Below are 21,154 nucleotides of genomic sequence, written 5' to 3'. Positions count from 1 at the left end.
TTCACTTTTCACTTTCATGCATTGGAGAAGGAAATGGCAACCCACTCCAGTGTTCTTGCCTGGAGAATCCCAGGGACAGGGGAGCCTGGTGGGCTGCCGTCTATGGGGTCGCACAGAGTCGGACACGACTGAAGCGACTTAGCAGCAGCAGCAGCATGCAGGATACAATCCTTGACAAATATTAGACACTCAATCGTGAGAAATGTAAAGTACATATAATCCTGCACTAATTCATAAGTACTTTTAAAGTTACCTAACTTTGCATGGCAAGATTTTTTTTTTTTTTTTTATGAAAGATGGCACAGTCAGGAGATAGCCAGAAAGGTGGGAAGGAGCCCAAAACAAGGATCTGTTGGAAGAAATGAGGGAGCGCCCCCTTCAGGCAGTTTGGTGTATATTTGTCGGATATTGTTCAGTCGCTCAGGACTCTTTGACCCCACGGATTTATAGCAGGCCAGACTTCCCTGTCCTTGACCATCTCCCAGAGCTTGCTCAAACTCATGTCCATTGAGTCAGTGATGCCATTCAACCACTTCATCCCCTGTCGTCCCCTTCTCCTCTTGCCCTCAATCTTTCTTGCCCTCAAAGACCCAGCGTCAGGGTCTTTTCCAGTGAGTTGGCTCTTCGCATCAGATGGCCAAAGTATTGGAGCTTCAGCTTATCCCAATGAATATTCAGGGTTGATTTCCTTTAGGATTAACTGGTTTGATCTCCTTGCAGTCCAAGGGACTCTCAAGAGTCTTCTCTAGCACCACAATTCAAAAGCATCAATTCTTCAGCATTCAGCCTTTATGGTCCAACTCTCATATCCATACATGATTACTGGAAAAGCCATAGCTTTGACTATATGGACCTTTGTTGACAAAATAATGTCTTTGATTTCTAACATGCTGTCTAGGTTGGTCATGGCTTTTCTTCCAATAAGCAAGCCTCTTTTAATTTCATGGCTGCAGTCACCATCTGCAGTGATTTTGGAGCCCAAGAAAATAGTCTTTCACTGTTTCCATTGTTTCTCCCTTTATTTGCCACAAATTGCTGGGACCAGATGCCATGATCTTAGTTTTTTGAATGTTGAGTTTTAAACTAGATTTTTCACTCTCCTCTTTCTCCTTGTCGGATATAGGCGCGGTTTAAACATTCCACACAGAGCCAGATGAAAAGCCAGCACACTTCTCTACCTGGTTTGCTCTTCTTTAAAAACAGTATTACTTATTCAACCAGCTTTCCAAAACAGTGCCAAAATCACTCTATGTGACATTAAAATATCTATATTACTATATTTAATTAGATGATCCATGATTTAGAGGAATTATTTTTTAATGCCAACACCATGATCTAAATAGGTAGCTTTCTCTTAACCTTGGATATTAACTAGTGCCTTTTTTTCACCTTGAATCCTTTTTGACTCATAAGAACCCAGTTTGTCATCTCTCAAAACCACGAACATCATTTCTGTTTCACACGTCCATAACAAGCATTTACTGACCATTAATTCTGTAAACAAAAATACTATACTAAAAGTTCAAGAGAACACAAGAAAAGCATAAAACATGAACTCTTGCCCTCAAGGATTTTCTAATCTAGTTGTGAATCAAACATACACACGAGATGGTTAAGTCATAAGCAAGAAAATAATTGTGAGCTTATCTATACTAGGGCTCATATTTCATCTCTACCTGCCCCATTCATTTAGGACAGTTATCTAGAACATAATGTGGGTGCTCAATGGACGTTTCATGAATTGAACTGAATAGCATATGATAGAGAGAATAAATGCTGAATTATTATAGAAGAAAACCTCCTTTTCTAATTTTTCTCTTTAACACTTGCCACCTTCTTATGCAATATCATTTATTTTATTATTAATTTCATCCCTCTAAATGTGAGCTTTCTGAGAGCAGAGGTTTCATCTGTTTTACTCACTCCATATCCATCAAGCATAGGCCTGTGCCTGGAACAACACCCAATAAATATTTGTTGAATGAGTGAACATTTTGCCATAATTTATCAAAGAGGTGCGCATAGCTAAGACTGAGGTTCCTGGAGTCTTGTGGAATTTCAGGTTCAGGATTAATGACCACAGGATAAAGTATTTACAAAAAATGGGCCAGTGTGTGTGTTGCAACTTTCTGTATAACAATGGCAATTGGAAACCATTTAAAAGAGAGGAATGGCTAAGCAAATTATGGTACACCTCTATAATGGATATCCTAAGTCCATTAAAACAGCAACAGAAATCTATATTCTTTTGGACAGATATTTATGATATATTGATATTAGAAGTGATAAAATAAAATTACAAAATATAGTTCTGTTTTTAAAACAACTGCTGGGGACTAGAGGTATATGAACAGCCAAGAATTTGGAAGGGTTTACCCAGAATGTTATTACAAGTTGGCAGGAGTAAGAGTGAGATTTTCATTTGCTTGTTTAAACATTACCTAATGTCTGATTTTAAAACAACAATAGTAATATTATGCATTGGAAGGACTGATGCTGATGCCGAAATTCCAATACTTTGGCCACCTGATGTGAAGAGACAACTCATCGGAAAAGACTCTGATGCTGGGAAAGATTGGAGGCAAAAGGAGAAGAGAGTGGCAGAGGATGAAATGGTTAAATAGCATCACTGACTCAGTGGACATGAATATGAACAAACTCTGGGAGATAGTGAAGGACAGGGAAGCCTGGAGTGCTGCAGTCCATGGGGTCACAAAGAGTCGGACTCAATTTAGTGACTGAATAACAATGCTGGGACTTCCCTGGTGGTCCAGTTGTTAAGACGGTGCTTCCACTACAGGGTGCCAAGACTCGATCCTAGGTGGGAGAACTAGGATCCCTCATATATATTGGCTGCATGACACAGCCAACATATATAGCTATAATTTATCAAGTATGTATATATATATATATATGTGTGTGTGTATATAAATATATGTGTATATATACACACACACACACATATATGTATATGAGTTTCCCAGGTGGCTCAGTGGTGAAGAATCTGCCTGCCAATACAGGAGATATGGGTTTGGTCCCTGGGTTGGGAAGTTCCCCTGGAGGAGAATATGACAACCCACTCCAGTATTCTTGCCTGGAAAATGCTACGGACAGAGGAGCCTGGCAGACTACAGTCCATAGGGGTGCAAAGAGTTAGACATGACTTAGTGACAAAACACATATGCATTATTATGCATTACTTTAAAAACACAAGAAAAAGCTATTTTCATTTTGAAAAAGAAGGCTGGGAATTCCATCCTGCAACAATCCCAGGAGTGTAGGGATGTTCTGCCTGGGTCCCAAAATGATCCCCTGCTCTTCACCTTCCCACACCCTGCTACTCTGTACCTCCCAGTGGCTCCTGTGTGATATAAATTGTAGTGGACTGTAACTGATTTAGGCAGTCTGGGATTAACTTGAGGGGGTATTGATTTCAGATGGTGGTCAAATTTAATAGCTAGTGGTCATTACAGAGGTTTCTCTCTCCATCTTTCTTCTTGACAGTCTGCCCTGGATTGCCAACTGAATTTTCACCCATGAAATCCCAGAGAACTGCTGTCTGTGGTCCTGACAGTAAGATTCTGTGCCCCAATAAGAGAATTGGCCCTGAATTTCACCATGAAAGGATCAAATAGACAGGGCTGTCAATGGGTTGGTAATAAGAGAGCTAGATAGAAGCTTTGGCTGGATGACTGTGGCTTAGAACTCATCGTGTTTGGGAGCTGGGGAAACTAAAGCACATTCCCCTTACCAAAGGCCCCCAGGTCTCTGCTGGTGACACAAAGTGTCCTCTAGGCTTTGTGGAAAAGTTCCAAATGACCACTTTATCTGCTGGCTCTGGTTTAACTACCAGTGCCTATAACTGGAGGGGAAATTAGGTGTTTTCCTTTAGAGATTTAGGATCTGCTGGTTCAGAGATCTGGGCTGGTACAAGGAAGCAGGAGGTCAGAACAATGGACTCTCCACCACTAGATTGACTTGAGACAAAGTCTTAAATTCTCTAAACTCAGTTCTCTCATCTATAGAGTTGTGTTATTAATTTGTTCTTCACACAGTTTTAAATAATACATGAAATTACAAATTGCCTAACCGGTGCGTGGCACATAGCAGGGTGCGCGCGTGCATGTGAAGTCGCTCAGTCGTGTCTGACTCTTGGCGACCCTATGGACTGTAGCCCGCCAGGCTCCTCTGTCCTTGGGATTCTGCAGGCAAGAATAATGGAGTGGGTTGTTATGCCCTTCCATAGGGGATCTTCCCAACCCAGGTGTTGAACCAGCGTCTCTTACGTCTCCTGCATTGGCAGGTGAATTCTTTACCACTAGTGCCACCTAGGAGGCCCCATAATAGGATTCAGTAAATGTTTATTTTTTAATCCATGTCTACAGGTGTCTCCATCTAATTGGAGATTCCTAACAGGTAAATGAAAACTATTGCTCTACTCACAATACTTCTGACCCCAAATGAGTATTTTCCACACCAAGAAATTTTCCAATTCTCTGCAGATACGAACTGGGCGCCCAGCAATTTAATGCAGTTCTGATACTAACTACCCGGAGTTAGGGCAGAGCCCACAGGTGAAGGGCTCACTCTCACAAGACTGTCTTCATGTCAGATGATAATTGCAAGTAGTGGACCCCCAGGTTACCCACACTTCTGTCCAACTTGGCTACAAATCAGGTGTTCCCACTACCCCTTCCTTGGATTTGATAATTTGCTGTAATGATTCACAGAACCCAAGGAAACACTTTCCAAAGACAAAAGCCAAATACACCTTTCTTCTTATATCACAGTATCACAGTGTGCCTTAAGACAATAAAGATATCCTCATTTTTTAAAGCCTAAGTTATTTATCACTTGATTTATTTAATAGCTATTAAGAGAGGGAGTAAGGGGACTTCCCTGATGGTCCAGTGGCAAAGACGCTGCACTCCCAGTGCAGGTGACCTAGGTTCAATCCCTGGTCAGGGAGCTAGATCCCACATGCCACAAGTAAGACCTAGAGCATGCATGCGTATAGCATAGTCACTCAGTCGTGTCTGACTCTTTGCAACACCATGGATTATTGCCTGCCGGGCCCCTCTGTCCATGAGATTTTCCAGGCAAGAAAACTGGAATGGGCTGCCATTTTCTACTCCAGGGTATCTTCCCCACCCAGGGATCAAACCTACATCTCCTTTGTCTCCTGCATTGGCAGGCAGATTCTTTACCACTGTGCCACCTGGGAAGCCCAAAACCTGGCACAACCAAATAAATACATTTTTAAAAAAGAAAGGACATTGTCCCTAGGGGCAATGTGTGGGGATCCCACTAAGTGCCAGATACTCTTCCGGATGTCATGCTTATATCATGTTCTAAAATTCAATATTTTTTCAATATATTTTTACTTTATGTGTTTATTTATTTGACTACATCACATTTTAGTTGTGACATCCAGGATGATCTTCTATTTGTGGCATGCTGGCTTGCCCTGTGGCATGTGGGATCTTAGTTCCCTGACTGAGTATCAAACCCGTGTTCCCTACATTGCAAGGTGGATTCTTAACCACTGGACCACCAAAGAAGCCCATCGTATTCAATATTTCTGGTGAAAACCCCTATATAAATTGTCACAGAGGCTAAGTGACTTGCCCAAGATCGTGTAAGTGACAGAGTTGCTATATGAATGCAAGTCTATCTGTTCCCATAAGCCCATTTTTATAAATTATATTTAGGTTGTTTTAAGTGAGAAAAATAGTGTGAGATCCTATTATCCACTTTCAGGGTAGGAGATGGTCATCCCTCTAAATGGGTATAGTCAAATTTTAATTCTACTTTAGTCATTAAGCCCCCATCCCCCACTTATTCAGCTGGAGACTGAGTTTGGATATCTAATGCATGATAATGATAACAATAATGCACATTTTTGACAACTTATATCTATTATGCTAAATGTATTATATGGATTCTCATTTCATCTTTCACAACAAAACCATGAAGTAGGCATTAGTCTCCCCAGCTTACAGATGAGAAAACTGGTAAACAATGAGGATAAGTCATATGCCCACACAGCAGAGCCTAATTTGAGTGACTCACCAGTGAAATCCCCACATCCCATGGAAAGACACTTCTTGAGCAGACTGGCAGCAAAGCATTATGCCCTGATTAGGACTCCAGGCAGGAGATTGGTGCCATGCTAGCTTTCAACTCATAGAATTAAGTGGCACCTGCTTTACAAGGTTCAAGGAAGGCCCATAGGTGACCTGTTGCCTTGTTCCCAGAGGTCTGTTCTCAGTTATCATCCTCAAGGGCCAGAAGACAGCTCGAAAAGCCTCTAACCCCCTGACTTGGCCTTCGGAGAACAGAGGCCAGGCCAGAGGGGAACTTCTGGGTTTGGAGTGTCAAAGAGGCCTGTCACACACACACACAAAAAAAATGGCTGAGGCAGAGAGTTATTCACAGGCTCTAAAAGAACTTTTTGTGACCATGATTCACCAAGCAACAGTGTTTTACATGTGGAGCAGTTATGTAAATTTTCTTCCCCAGAAAGAAAAATCATTGTCAGACTAAGAAAAGACACAAACAAAAATAACATATAGGAGACAGGAGACGTTAAAAAGATAAATTAAATCTCACAAGATGAAGAAAAAATTATACAAAACTATTTTCAGTATTTCCCATTACTGTAAAGTATAAAATGGTTATTTGTTATAAAATATGGGATTATTTTTCTAAAGGTTCATAGCACACAGGAAACTTCTTCAGGGAACAGCAGCATACAGATAACGCTGTTTAAAAAATCCAGCTTGTAAGTAAATAAGCAACAAGTCCTTGATCTCAGGTCCACACAAAACAGCCATCTGCTTCTGCCCACATGACAGAGAATGTTATCTCAAAGGGCCAGAACATCTTAAAGCAAGCCTAGTTCCCTAAAACAGTGACCTTCCATTTTTCTCAATCATACAACTTTAGCAGTAAAAATATTTGTACACGTACCTAATAGAAGCACTATATTTATTTATCTATAAATTATAGATAAGTGGTGGCTCAGACAGTGAAGAATCTGCCTGCAATGTGGGAGACCTGGCTACAATCCCTGCAAAGAAAGATCCCATGGAGAAGAGCATGGCTGTCCACTCCAGCAGTCTTGCCAGAAGAATCCCACAGAGAGAGGAGCCTGGCAGGCTACAGTCCATGAGGTAGCAAAGAATAGGACACGGCTGAAGTGACTTAGCACACATACCTCTATCACTAGCTGATATCACAAGGCTTAATGTACACGTCGAGGGAGGTTTATCATAAATGCCAGTGGAGAACAAGGCAACATCCTCTTGATAACTTCAACATTGTTTCTGCCAACTTTATAGTCTGATCTGATTAGATGGTCCCTGTTTCTAATTTCATAATATATTTGACAGTAAGCATATATCAGGTTAGGGACAGTGCTATTTTCCTGCTGTTTAGTTCAGTCCAGTCACTTAGTTGTGTCCAACTCTTTGTGACCCCATGGACTGCAGCACACTAGGCTTACCTGTCCACTTGGACTTATGTTATTATCTTCAACACACTCTTTTCTTCTTTGCAGGGTTCTTAAGCCGTTTTGTGAGGGTTCATTTGATTAAAATGAAACCGTGCAATCTATATATCCTCACAAGGAGCACAAATAAGAATATTATAGTATTTTGAAAGCAGATGAGTGAAAGAAGGTATAATCCTCAGCCTGTGTGTGTGTGCATGTACGTGTATGTGTGTGTGTGTGACATTCAGTGTGACCCCTTATGGTCCATGTGCATGGGACCAACAGACATACAGACCAAACGAGCAAGTATGGATCACTCTTTGTGTTAAACGTGATCAAAGCTTGACTCATTTCTTATTTTTAGTTAAGATACATGCAAACATCCCAATATTTCCTTCTTGTATCCCTGACGCTCATTTTGCACTTCCTGAGCTGCCCAGTCCCCTCTCTGGGTACCAGGGCCATGTCCTCATAGTCTGAGGTGCCACTGGGGACCACATCTATGGGTAGGTTGATGGGGTTTTGATCCTCCTCTGAGTCAGGTCACCTACACAGACCTCAGACTTTGCATCATGGCAACGAACCCTTCGGAAAAATCTCTAGAAGGGAAAGGACGTGACGCACAAGGTTTTCAGTCAGCTACCCCTCACCTTCAGCCACAGGACAGCCATTAATCCAATTTCTGAGCATTGAAAATAAAAACAGTGGTTATACGCTAACTGACCTCTCTGGAAAAATCCATTCATAAGGCAAAAGAGGAAATTAAAAAATAACCATATATGATTGAGGAAGGGGATAATGGGACTTTTTTTTAAGTTACTGTTCCTTTTTTCCCACAGGCCTTGTGATGGAGTTCTGTCTCATCCTGTTCCACAACACATATTGTCATTGGCTGCAATGTTGACATGTTTGCGTTTGTTTCTTTCACAAGACTGTAGGTTCCTTGAGGCAGAACCAATACATTTTTGCAGCCTCAGTGCCTAGCATGGTGCCTGGTATAGGAGGTGCTCAATAAATGTTGTTAAATGTATACATTCTTGGGGATAATTAGAATAATCTGTAAGAATCTGATGCTGTAACTAAAGCACTTAGCTCAAGGTAATTTCTCAATAAATATACATATTATTGTGTAAGATTATATAACTGCTCAATCAGTGAGCAATTTTATTGATATTTTTCAATGTGCTAAGTCACTTCAGTCATGTCTTTGTAACTGCATGAACTGTAAACCGTCCCCCACCCAGGCTCTTCTGTCCATAGCATTCTCCAGGCAAGAATATAGGAGTGGGTTGCTGTGTACTCCTCCAGGGGATCATCCAGACCCAGGGATTGAACCCACATCTCTTATGTCTCTGGCATTGGTAGGCTGGTTCTTTACACTGGCACCACCCGGGAAACCCTAAAACAAAGGTGCTATCAGAAGTGGGATTTGAACCCATGCCTTGAGGGAAGACTGCAACCTGAATACAATGCCTTAGACCACTAGGTCATCCTGACTTCACTATTTTTCAATAGTACTTTGTAAACAGCAAAACAGTACATTAATTTATGGTTTAGAACTCTTCAGTTTCCATTGTGGAAGCTAATCTCCTAAGAAAATCAAGAGTCCAGTTGCCACTTTGTGGGGTGCACAAGAAACTGGTCTCTGTACTTAGAAGGCCACTTTGAAATTAGATTTCATGTTACCCAGGTAAGGTGTAATACACATGTATAGTTTTGTTCTCTCTACTGTTGCACCCTTGATTCTAGAATCGGCTTTATAACATCATTCCTAGTTAGCGCCTTTGATTCTGCTACATCTGCTGTTATTCCATAGAAGTAGTCTGACCAGTGACCCATCATTCTGCAGATTCCACCGAGATTCCAGAGGTTTCCATAGCCATTCAGTGGTCCCTTCTGGAATGTTCACCAAGCATCTGGCTCCTGTTTCAGAACCCCTATCCCTTACACAGGGCTTCCGTAGTGGCTTAGACAGTAAAGAATCGGCCTGCAATGTAGGAGACCCGGGTTCGATCCCTGGATTGGGAAGATCGCCTGGAGAAGGGAATGGCTACTATTTTGGCCTGGAGAATCCCATGGACAGAGCAGGCTACAGTCCATGGAGTCTCAAAGAGCTGGACACAGCTCAAGGGACTTAGCACAACCCTTACACAGCAGTGATGAAAATTATTTTCCATCCATCCTATAATAATGTTTTCCCTTATGTCCATGATGTACATGATATTATTCTATCAATAGATATGGGGTATACAACAGTGAGCAAAACAGACACAAATTCATGACCTCATGGAGCTTACATTCAAGCAAAATAAGTAAAATGTATAATGTCAGATAGTGTGTGCCCAGTTGCTTCAGGTGTGTTGCGACCCCATGGACTGTAGCCCTGCAGGCTCCTCTGTCCATGAGATTCTCCAGCCAAGAACCCATTGGAGTGGGTGGCCATGCCCTCCTCCAGGGGATCTTTCCGACCCAGGGATAGAACCTGCGTCTTTTATGTCTCCTGCATTGGCAGGTGGGTTCTTTACCGCTAGCACCACCTGGGAAGCCCATCAGATAGTGATAAATGCTGAACAAAAAAGTAAAGCAGACCGGGAGACAGGGAGTTTGGTGGGGGTGGGAAGTGGGTTACACGTATTAAAAGGAAAGTCAGGTGAGGTTTCACTGAGAGGGCAACATGTGCATATAACCCACAGGAGGAGAGGATGAGGCCAGGAGAATACTGGAGGAAGAGCTTGCCAGATAGAAGGACCAAAGCTGCAGACCTGCAGGCACAGGGAGGGTGCCAGTGACTGGGAACCGTGAGCAGGGGACAAAACGGCAGGAAACACGGAAAGAGCTGGATACAGTGGAGCTCTTGGTTGTGAACTTATTTGGCCTCTAGTTTGAGAGAGACGGAAGTCAGTGGAGGAAGAGGAGCGACATGAACTCACTTATGCTCTAACTCAATCATGCTGCTGCCATGTCCATGCGGAAGGGGGAGTTAGGAAGTGGGGAGACCAGGGAAGGGGGTGTTACAGTAACCCAGATAGGAGATGATGGGGCTTCGGCCAGGTGGTTAGGAGAGGTGAAGTGGCGAGAAGTACCCAGATTCTAGATATCTTTTTAAGGTAGAAAGTACAAGATTTACTGACAGATTCAATGAGCAAGTGAGAGAAAGAAGCACCCAAAATTGGAGGCCTCAGATGAGCCACTACCCTTTAGCCTCCTCTAGAGAGCTGGGAAATATGTGTTCCTTGCAGTCTTTGCCGTAAACCAAAGCCAATTTTCTAAACTTAGCCTTTCTTTTTTAACCATTGCTCAATGCATGCATTTCTTGAAAAGTTAAGTATATTTGAAGTTTCCAAATAGTCTAACAGTACATAAAATATATGATGATTCTCTGCAATGAATACCAATCGCTAAAATGCCTTGCTTCCCGCAGAAATTCTACCAGCAAAATTAGAATTGCAATTTTATTCTTCCTCGGTTGTCTGGTTAAGGTTTCATTTAAGCCTTGGGCTTATTTTTCAAAGCTCTATAAACATTTTACACACCTACTCATATATTACCAAAATCATTCTGAATTCAGCCTACAGTAAAATTAATTACCATGTCATGAGTCTGTCACATTTCAAAAGAAATCATAAATATTTACTCAAACCTGTTTCAATGTCACTTTGCAATGAAACAATATTGGCAGCAAATTTCTTTGTATTACAGTATATTCTTTAGTTGGAAGATTTCCATGTAAATATATCCATAAAGTTTTTAGAAGACCACATCAACATGCAGAGAAGCTAGTAAATCAACACTCATCTCTCTTCGAAAATCCAAAGGCTTGTAAAATCCATATGCATTTCCAGTTCCTCCTGGGACCCCACTATGGCAGCAATGAAAACAGAAGCCAAGCCTGGGAGTGAGACAAACTGTTAAGTGTTTAGGAGACTGACAGTAGGAAAGCTGCCATGATAGCAGGAAGTGAAGTCCTTGCAGAAGAAGGCAGTGCAAGGATGACAGGCTGGAGCTACATGAGCCAGGATTTGAGTGTAGTCTGTACCCAGAAATCAAATCCAAAACTCACCAACATGTCGGGCCTGTGGGCAGGCAGCATGGTGTCATGGAAAGCACATTGGATGGTGTAGGTTCAGATCTCAGCTCTGCCACCTGGGCAATGTGTGACCTTAGGCAATGTTATCTCTCTGTGCCTCAGTTTCCTTATCTGAACTAGCTTCCCAGAGTTATGAGGAGGACTCAGTGTAAGAGGTTTAAAACAAGGCCTAACACACACATATATGATTGATCTATCTATATCTATTAACTATCTATACATAAACACACACACATGTAAATATGTATATACATTATATGTATACATGTATAGTACATATATCATATAGGCTCAATCATGCCTGACTCTGCCACCCCATGGACTATAGCCTGCCAGGCTCCTCTGTCCACGGGGCTCTCCAGGCAAGAATACTGGAGTGGGTAGCCATTTCCTCCTCCAGGGGATCTTCCTGACCCATGGATCGAACCCGCATCTCTTGTATCTTCTGCATTGGCAGGCAGGTTCTTTACCACTATGCCACCTGAGAAGCCACACACATATACAGTATAGCATAGTATACATAGTTAAACTCAAAAGGACTGAATTTTTAAAAACTTATTAAAGTATAGTTGATTTACAATGTTGTGTTATTTTTCACTGTACAACAAAGTGATTCAGTTATATATATACCCTTCCCAGGTTGTGCTAGTGGTAAGGAACCCACCTGTCAGTGCAGGAAACATGAGACACGAGTTCCATCCCTGGGAAGATCCCCTGGAGGAGGAAATGGCAATCCACTCCAGTATTCTTGCCTGGAGAATCCCATGGACAGAGGAGCCTGGCTGATTACAGTCCATGGGCTCACAAAGAGTCAGACACAACTGAAGCGACTTAGCACATATATATATATATATATATATATAGATAGATAGATAGGTAAATATATATATATATATTTTACATATTCTTTTCCATTATGGTTTATCGCAAGATATTGAGTATAGTTCCCTGTTGCTTATCCGTCCTAAGAGTTTGCATCTGCTAATCTCAAACTCTCAGTCCGTCCCTCCCCCTCCACTTCTCCCCCTTGGCAACTAGAAATCTATTCTCTATGTTTGTGAGTCCATTTCTGTTTTGTAGGTAAGTTCATTTGTGTTATATTTTAGATCCCACATATAATAATATCATGTGGCTGTTTTTAAAAGGACTGACTTTGAGTCTCCAGCTCTGTTACTGATTCTCTTTCTTCTTCACCTCAGTTAACTCTCCAGGACAATTGCCATATTGATGGCAATCTTGCCTGGAGCTTGTGAGTGTTAAGTAAGATAGTAGGAAAGAGTTCTGCAAAGTATTCAAAAAGTATAGGTAGATGTGATCTAGTATCATGAGAAAGTTTTCTGGTCTGTTCTTCCTTTATTTATACTCACCTCTCCATCCTGGTGGACCTGACTTTTTCTCAGGGATCTGCACATCCCTGACCCACTGTCCCACCAGTCACAGCAGTGACCAGTCAGCAATGTGCACCCTCAGGCTGGCCGGGCCCCCCCTCCCAAGTCCTTGTTCAGTGCTGCCCCTTCAGGTCCATCTCTCAAGGAAGCATGGGAGTCTTTAAGAGACTGGAGCTGAAATGTGTAGGTTGAACTTGCTCACACTGATAATTTAGGTCTTTGTGCTCGGCACTCGGATGACTAAAGTCACAGCTAAAAGAGGAGCTGAAGACACTGTCGGGCCGGGAGAGCTGGGAGGTTACGTGGGGGGAGGCAGCTCAGGGGGGCCAAACGTGACTCTCACTCTGCCTTTCTGATTCCACCGTCTTTAGCAGGAGTATTCTGGGCCATTTCCTCCTCTCCAAGGGCCAGAAGACAAAGGCGTTAAACGAAAAGGAAAAAGATTTTAAGCCTGATGCACACCTCACATCAAGACAATAGAGAGCTGTGGAATTCCAACTATGTTTTTTCAACCCCTGTCTCCTATCCTTCCTTCCAAGTGCACCCTCAATGCAGAGGCTAATGGCATCTTGGTATTCTATTTTTGTTCTTGACTCATACCCAAACCCCTTCTCCTAGCCAAGGTGAGGGGGTGGGGAGGATGGCAGTTGTTGAAGGAGGGGATGTTGCCATGGAAAACCTTGAGTTGTCTCTTGAAGTTACAGTGTAGAGACAAAAGGTAGGTCAACAGAAGCACCTCACCATTCCTGGCAAAAGGACACACAGACTCTGCAGATAGAGGAGCCTTCATTTAGTCAACAAATAAGCATTGATGGTCTTGGTGCACGAGGCAGACTGGAGAAAAGGAAAGATGGAGTGTGTGGCCTTGATGAGCTCACTGTCCAACAAGAGAGAGCAACTGATGAACAAGTGAATGAATCCTATAGAAAAGCTTATCCCAGTGCTCTATAAAAAGCAACCTGTGGACACGGCGGTAAGGGCCGGGGAAGTATGCTGTAGAAGACGACATTTCATCTGGACGTTAAAAGACGGGAGGCTTGTCAAACAACAAGTGGAAAAAGAGAGAGTGGTATTTAGACAAGCATCCAAGATGATTTTACACTCTCAGGGATAAAGCTATACTCAGCCAAGCTAAAACCTGGAATTCCTCCCCCCCACAACCAAAGCAACATGCTAGTTCTGAGACCTGCCAAGAAGTCCTAGAGGGCCAACTGCTGCCCATTTACAGTGGACCAGCCACTTTAGCTGTTTAACTACATAGTCAGTGAGCCAAGCCAGCTGGAAACAGAATAATGGGGAAAGGGATTCACTTTACAGCCAACTTGGCCAAATGACTCCTATTCCATTAAGGATGCTCTACCTGGTGCTTAAAATCTGACTTCTTGAACCTCTCCAGAAAGCAAGCCAGGAAGAACATTGCTAAAAGACTAGTTAATACAGCAAATCTTGTGTGTACTGTGTTTCATGTGTACTGTGAAGCAGAGCAGTGTGGGCTAGCTTGGAGATAGGATGAGCTCAGGTTCTACAACCAGGAGGCATTCCACGCTCCCCCACCACCTGCTGCCTCAGCCTCTTCTAAACCCAGGAATGAAGAGTGCTGCTTTGGGAACTCCTGGTTAAACAGAACAAGTAGAAAGCATACCCTCATCTCTGTTTCCCACCAAAAGTCCACTAAGATGATAGTATTAAAAAAAAAATACAAAAACTAAGATAATAGGGGAGGAAATTCAGCAGATAATAAATATCTATAAAATTTCCAAAGCTGAGGAGCAGATTGACCAGAGGTAACCAGGAACAAAGCCAGCAGAGAGAGAGGAAGTTAAGAAGAAGCGAGACTGACTGGATTGCAGATCCCTAGAAAGGCTCAGGCACCGACGACTTCCCAGTTCCAGTGGGACTGGAAAAAGGACCAGTGGTTACGAGACTGAAAGAAGCAATTAGACCTATCCGTCCTCTCCTTTGCCTTGCCCAAGTAGACAGTTACTCCTAACCCACCCCAGCAAAGGCTGTGGATTCACCCCCTGGAAAGTTAAACCAGACAGTAGCCAAACTTAGGGATACTGGGTCCAACTGATGACGGCTTTCACCCTCTCTACTGAAAACAGGGATTGTGTGAAAACCAGCATACTCTAAACCCCTGCCCACTTCCCCTGCTTGTTCCAGAATGCCAGAAGCAGGCTTACATTCCTCTCCAGGGACACGGACCAACACAAGATAAAATGCCTGACAGTAATGACTTTGGGAGACCGCCAACAAAACAGGCTGACCCCATCTGACCACCATGCACAGTAAAACCCGTCAGACAATAAGCCCCTGGTATGTACACAGAGTGTTGGATTGCAGTGCCTTAAAACACTGGTATTTTAAAAATGGACAGTCAAGGATTACCTGGCTTTTGGGGAATACCTATAATGTAAAAGAGATCAAAACAAATCAGTAGATAAAAGAAACTTAGAGGAGAAAGAGACAGTAAAGAGAACAGAAGAAATTCTAAAATCTATAAATATTACCCTCAGAGTAAGGTAAGATAATTGCATCCCTGAATTTGAGACTAAGAGATTTTGAAATTAATATTCAGAAAATAATAAAGAGCTCTTGGAAGTCAAAAATATATAAAAAAATTTAAATATAACAGGAATTTTGAAAGATAAAAGTGAGGAAGTTTTCCAGAAAATTAGAATCAAAAGAAAAAATAAATGGAAAGTGAAAGGTAAGAAAATGAGAGAATCAATCAGAGGATCAATTTTTGAATAATAGACTTACCGGAAAGAGAAAGCAAAGATAAAGGGGAAGAAATTACCAAAGAACCAGTGCATGAAAATTTCATAGGACAGAACATAGGCCTCCAGTCTGAAAGAGCCCCTCAAGTGCATAATGAATGAAAAACAGAGCCCACACCAGAGTTCATAATCAAGGGATTTCAGTGCACCAAGAAAAGATACTAAAAAGCTTCTAGAAGTGGGAAATTGGAAAAGAGATCACATGCAAATTTCCAAAGCTGGTCAGGAATCAGGGTGACAATGATTCCTTCAACAACAATACTGGGAACTAGAAGACATTAGAACACAGATTTTAAAATTCTGAACAAAAATTATTTTCAATATAGAATCCAAGTTATCCAAGTTGACAGTAAAGTAGGAGGGCAGAAGAAAGACATTTTCAGAAGGTCTGAAAAAAATGTACTTCCACATACTTTCTCTCAGGAAATTACTAGAAAATGAGCTCCACCAAAATAAGAGAAAAATCAAGAAAGAAGAAAATTTTCTCATATTCCAGGAGTAGGGAATGAACACACAGAAAGGAAGGAATTGCCAGGATGTGGTGCTGAGAATTTTCAGGGCTGAAGCTGTGTAGACTAGAGAAAAGCCAATCCAGAGATGAGCAGCACAGGACCATCAGTGGGAAGGAAGGAAGAAAAGGACAAGGGGTGGGGGAACGGGGGTGATGAGGAACAGAAAGAATCTTCAGTCTTCCTGTCCTGAGAGGATCCCCAGTTCTGACAGTGCAGGGATTAATCAGTGATGGATACTAAGCAGTCAACTAAGCAAACTAAACATGAGGTGAATTTTTAACACCAAAAAGGGAGCAAAGAGATAAACAAGAAAGGCACTGTAATGGATTACCCATAGGTTTCAGTTGTGACTAATAATAAAAGTGTAAACTTTGGGACTTCCCTGATGGTCCGATGGTTAAGAAGCCACCTTCCAATGCAGGGGACGTGGGTTCAATCCCTGGTCCGGGAACTAAGATTCCATATGACAAGAAGCAACTAAGCCCTTGTGCTGCAACTACTGAGCCTGCACACCACAACAAAGATCTGGAATGCCACAACTAAGACTGCCGCTGCTGCTGCTGCTAAGTCGCTTCAGTCGTGTCCGACTCTGTGCGACCCCATAGACGGCAGCCCACCAGGCTCCTCTGTCCCTGGGATTCTCCAGGCAAGAGTACTGGAGTGGTTTGCCATTTCCTTCTCCAGTGCATGAAAATAAAAAGTGAAGTTGCTCCGTCGTGTCCGACTCTTAGCGACCCCATGGACTGCAGCCTACCAGGCTCCTCCGTCCATTGGATTCTCCAGGCAAGAGTACTGGAGTGGGGTGCTATTGCCTTCTCCAACAACTAAGACTAGATGCAGCCAAATAAATAAATATTAAAAAAAAAAATAAAGAATGTAAACTCTGACCTTTGCTGTAAAGTCTGGTTTAACAGTATCAAGAGGTTGATGCAAGGACAGGACTTCTAGGGAAGAGCATGAGAGAGCTAAATCTACAGTTAAATCTATTGGTAAAAAACCAATAGGCAATATTTTAAGCAGGAAAAAAAAAGGAATAACAAAAAAGCATGATTTTAAGAAATAAGGAAGTGAGTACAAGATTAAACGCCTAATAGAGTTGAAAGTGGTTGTGATAGTTACTGTTATGTGTCAACTTATGACTGGCCTTAGTGCCCAGATATTTAATCAAAGATTATTTCTGAGGGTGTTTTTGGATGAGATTAACATTTAAATAAGAGGACTTTGAGTAAAGCAGGTTACCTTCCACAATACAGGTGGGCCTCATCCAATCAGCTGGTCTTCCTAGAACAAAGACTTGACTTCCCCCACCAAGGAATTCTGCCAACAGATAGCCTTCACACTTGAACTGTATCTCTTGCTCTTCCCTGGGTCTCCAGTACACCCACCTACACCACAGATTTTGGAATTGCCAGCCTCCATAACAGCATGAGCCAATTCCTAAAAATGAATCTCTTTCTCTATGTAGACACATTCTATTTGTTCTGTCTTTCTGAAGAACCCTGACCGATGCAGTGGATGTCACCTGGATTGGGACTGGTGTGAGGCACCCAGCAAAAGATGGGTATTTTTGTTATGAACCTGGTTAACACTTGATCCTTTGGACTGTGTACATTTTTACCTTGAGGAAAAAGGATTACATTTTTAAATGGTTAAAAAGGAATATGCTTTACAATCAGGCAGCTCTGGTTTAAATTCCACCACTGCCACTTCCTGGCTGTGTGCCCTTGAACACATCTCCCTGAATCTCATCTTCCCCAGGTGTTAGATGGATCCTTAAGATGACCTTAGGGTCATCAGGCAGTGTATGCACCCTCAATCATGTCCAACTCTTTGCGACCCTATGGACTGTAACCCGCCAGGCTCCTCTGTCCATGAAAGGCAAGAGTACTGGAGTGGGTTGCCATATCCTCCTCCAGGGAATCTGTCTCACCCAGGGATCTAACCTGCATCTCCTGCCTTGTCAGACATATTCTTCACCACTGAGCCACCTGTGAAGGCCAGGGTTGTCAGGAGGGCTAAGTAAACCAATAAATGTAGAATATGGCTGGCACAAGCTCAGTGCTAAACAAAGGGTAGTTGTAATGACAAAATGCCTCTCCTTTCATCAGCTTCCCCTGGCAGGAACTTGGGTGTTCCTTTGATTTTGTCAAGATTACTGTTCCAATAAAATACACTGGCAGAAAAACTCATTCTCTTGGAAAAGAGTATTTGCCCTTTTAATATGTTATCCCTGATGCGCTTTAGAAGACAAATGCACTTCAGTGTTCTAATTAAAACTCCTTCCAGCGCAGCGCCTGAGCCCACGAAGCGAGGTCAGGTCCTGGAGCTGCTATGGATCGATGGCCGCAGACGCCCGTGTGGGGCTGCGGATGCTCAGTGGCTTCCTGCCACCACTTGCTGCGTACAAATAAAATCACTTCCAATGACCTAATGTGTGCTGCTGCCACTCAGAAAACTGCATAAAGGAGCGAAGAGGCAGCAGCATGAGATTCTGGTGGAAAAGGGGTGCTCTCTGGCTGGGGAAATGCGAGACTGGATGGGCGCTTACTACCCAGGAAAGCAAGGTGTGGCGCTATCAGGGAAACATGCCTGCCTCCCCCAGGGGATGGCTCTTCACCTGCTTGGGAAGTCATCAGAGGCTGGCTACCTGGGGGCCAAGGATGGGCCTCAGAGAGGTCCACAAGGGCCCTGAGATTGTCTGCAGGCTTTAATGTGAGTGCAAATGTGTCTGGGGGGGATTTCCAGAAGTCTGTGCCCCTCAAAATGTGGCATTGCCTTAAAGAGCTGGCAACTTCCCATCTGTGTGCTAAGGCGCTTCAGTCATGTCTGACTCTCTGTGATCCCAAAGACTATAGCACGCCAGGCTCCTCTGTCCATGGAATTCTCCAGGCAAGAATACTGGAGTGGATTGCCATTTCTTTCTCCAGGAGATCTCCCCCCACCCAGGGGTCAAACCTGGGTCTCTCATGTCACCTGCATTAGCAGGTGGATTCTTTACCACTAGCACCACCTGGGAAACCCAGCTTCCCATATGGGTTCCCTGAATATCACCAGAGTAAATAAGCATGGGGAACTCTGAGATGTCCTGGCTGGGAGTGGCCATGGGTGTCGGCCAAGGTGAAGGTCAGTCCAACTGCTTTTCTGCTTCCCTGGGCCCCCCACTGCACCTCAAGTCTTGGACCCAGCATGACCCTTGTGGGAAGCCTGCCCCCGGCCTAGCCCTTCATCAGGGGCCACCTGGGCCCCCACAACCAGGGAAGAAAAGTGAGGGAAGGGAAACCACACTTTGGGGTTAGCACGGGGCCATCTGTGACGTGGACATTATAGTCCCCTTTTTCTAAAGAATGAAACGAAAACCCTAAGACAGTCACTTGCCCAAGATCATACAGCTACCTCGCTGTTGGGTCAGCTGTGAGCTCAGAGCTGACCCCAGAGTTAAGGCTTTTACCGCTCAATGACACACAAGATCTTTTGGGATCCACAGTCTACATGCTGGCTGTTCAGAAAAATTGTGTTATGTCTGCGATTTCCCCACAGCAGTGCCTCCTCAGGCATTTCAGCATCTGCATATACTGTTTCCACTGTCTGGAGTTCCCCCTCAGTCATGGTTATCTTGAGGAAAAATCAGCTCTCACCCATCCACACTCAGTTCAGTGTTCTTCTGAGCTCTGAACCCTCCCGCCCCTACCAGAACCTCCCTGCCCTCCCCCTCCAACCTCCAGCTCCACCACTCCCAGCTGATTTAATTTAATCCTCCTTTCATCTCAGCTCTCAAGACACCACACATACTTTTATTAAAGAATATAGCATGTTATTTGTTTTCTTCTCTGTCCTTTTCATTAAAATGGGAACTCCATGAGGAAAAATGTTTTTGTCCTTTTCTCTTGGAAAACAATAAAAAAAATCACATGCAACCTTCTTCTAGCTACTCAGAGCTACTTATAATTCTCCCAGTGCCATAAGATCTCCACACCTCCCTGCCCTCTTTCGAACTGTGGAATACAATACCTGGCACATAGAATATACTATTAAAGCGTCTGGGATGTTAGTTATTGAAAGGATGCATTGTTTCCCGAGCAATGCAATACGCTTGCTAATCATGTTTCCTTGTACGGCTTCTCAAACATGATCTGAATGAGACACAACTTTTTAAAAAGACATCATATTAGCTCCTGAAGTAATCTCTGCCATTCATTGGAGAAGGCTGGGAGAGATAAAGATTACAGAGCCAAACCTCTCCAGCCCTCTTGTGGTGGCAGAAAGAAGCAAGAATGAAAGCAGAATTAGCCTTTCCAGGGAAATGTCCTCTAAATGAAACGGCAAGCAAATTGGACATGATAGATTCACAGACATTTTTATTTCTTGATGCAGCTGGACAAAACAGCCGGTTTCCATCCTCACTGCACTCTCTGCGCTGGGCCTTTATTTATTGCCGGCTTCATGGTCCTGCTACTCACCCCTCACGAAAAGATTTGCTGGAGGCTGGCTCCCTTCCCATTAAGGTCACCAGAGAACTGTTGGATGCTGAGAAATAATAACTTCAGCAGAATTTCAGTGAAGATTTAGTGGAAATGAACTCTACATTGTGCCACTCAGTAAGGACGAGAGCTGGCCGAGACCACACACACGGAGCCCAACGTGGCACCACAAAGGCCAGGGCAGGCTAGACCAGGCCTGGGAGGGCAAGTCCTAGTGGGCAAGGAAAAGCCTCCTTGGGAACCCCAACAAGTGAAAGAGGTCCTTCAGGGTGGGAATCTATCATGATCAGCATCCCTACAACCAGCTACCCAGTATCAACAGGAGCCCCCAGACATCTGTTTACCATTAATTTGTAAACATTTTCAGCAAAGCTCAAGGAATGATTCAGTCAGTGACAGAAGATGAGCAGCAAA

At 43.2% G+C, this 21,154-nt stretch overlaps 1 non-coding gene across 1 annotated transcript; it reads left to right on the top strand.

The window, feature by feature from the left end:
• Positions 1–4,896: 4,896 nt before the first annotated feature.
• On the top strand, positions 4,897–4,969 carry TRNAG-CCC (transfer RNA glycine (anticodon CCC)). The gene has a single exon. It is a non-coding gene; the product is annotated as a tRNA-Gly (tRNA).
• The last annotated feature ends 16,185 nt before the right edge of the window (positions 4,970–21,154 follow it).

This window comes from Dama dama, chromosome 20, assembly GCF_033118175.1.
Source record: "Dama dama isolate Ldn47 chromosome 20, ASM3311817v1, whole genome shotgun sequence".
Taxonomy (NCBI): domain Eukaryota; kingdom Metazoa; phylum Chordata; class Mammalia; order Artiodactyla; family Cervidae; genus Dama; species Dama dama.
Note: the sequence above shows the minus strand (reverse complement) of the source record. Positions and strands in the feature narration are given on the sequence as shown.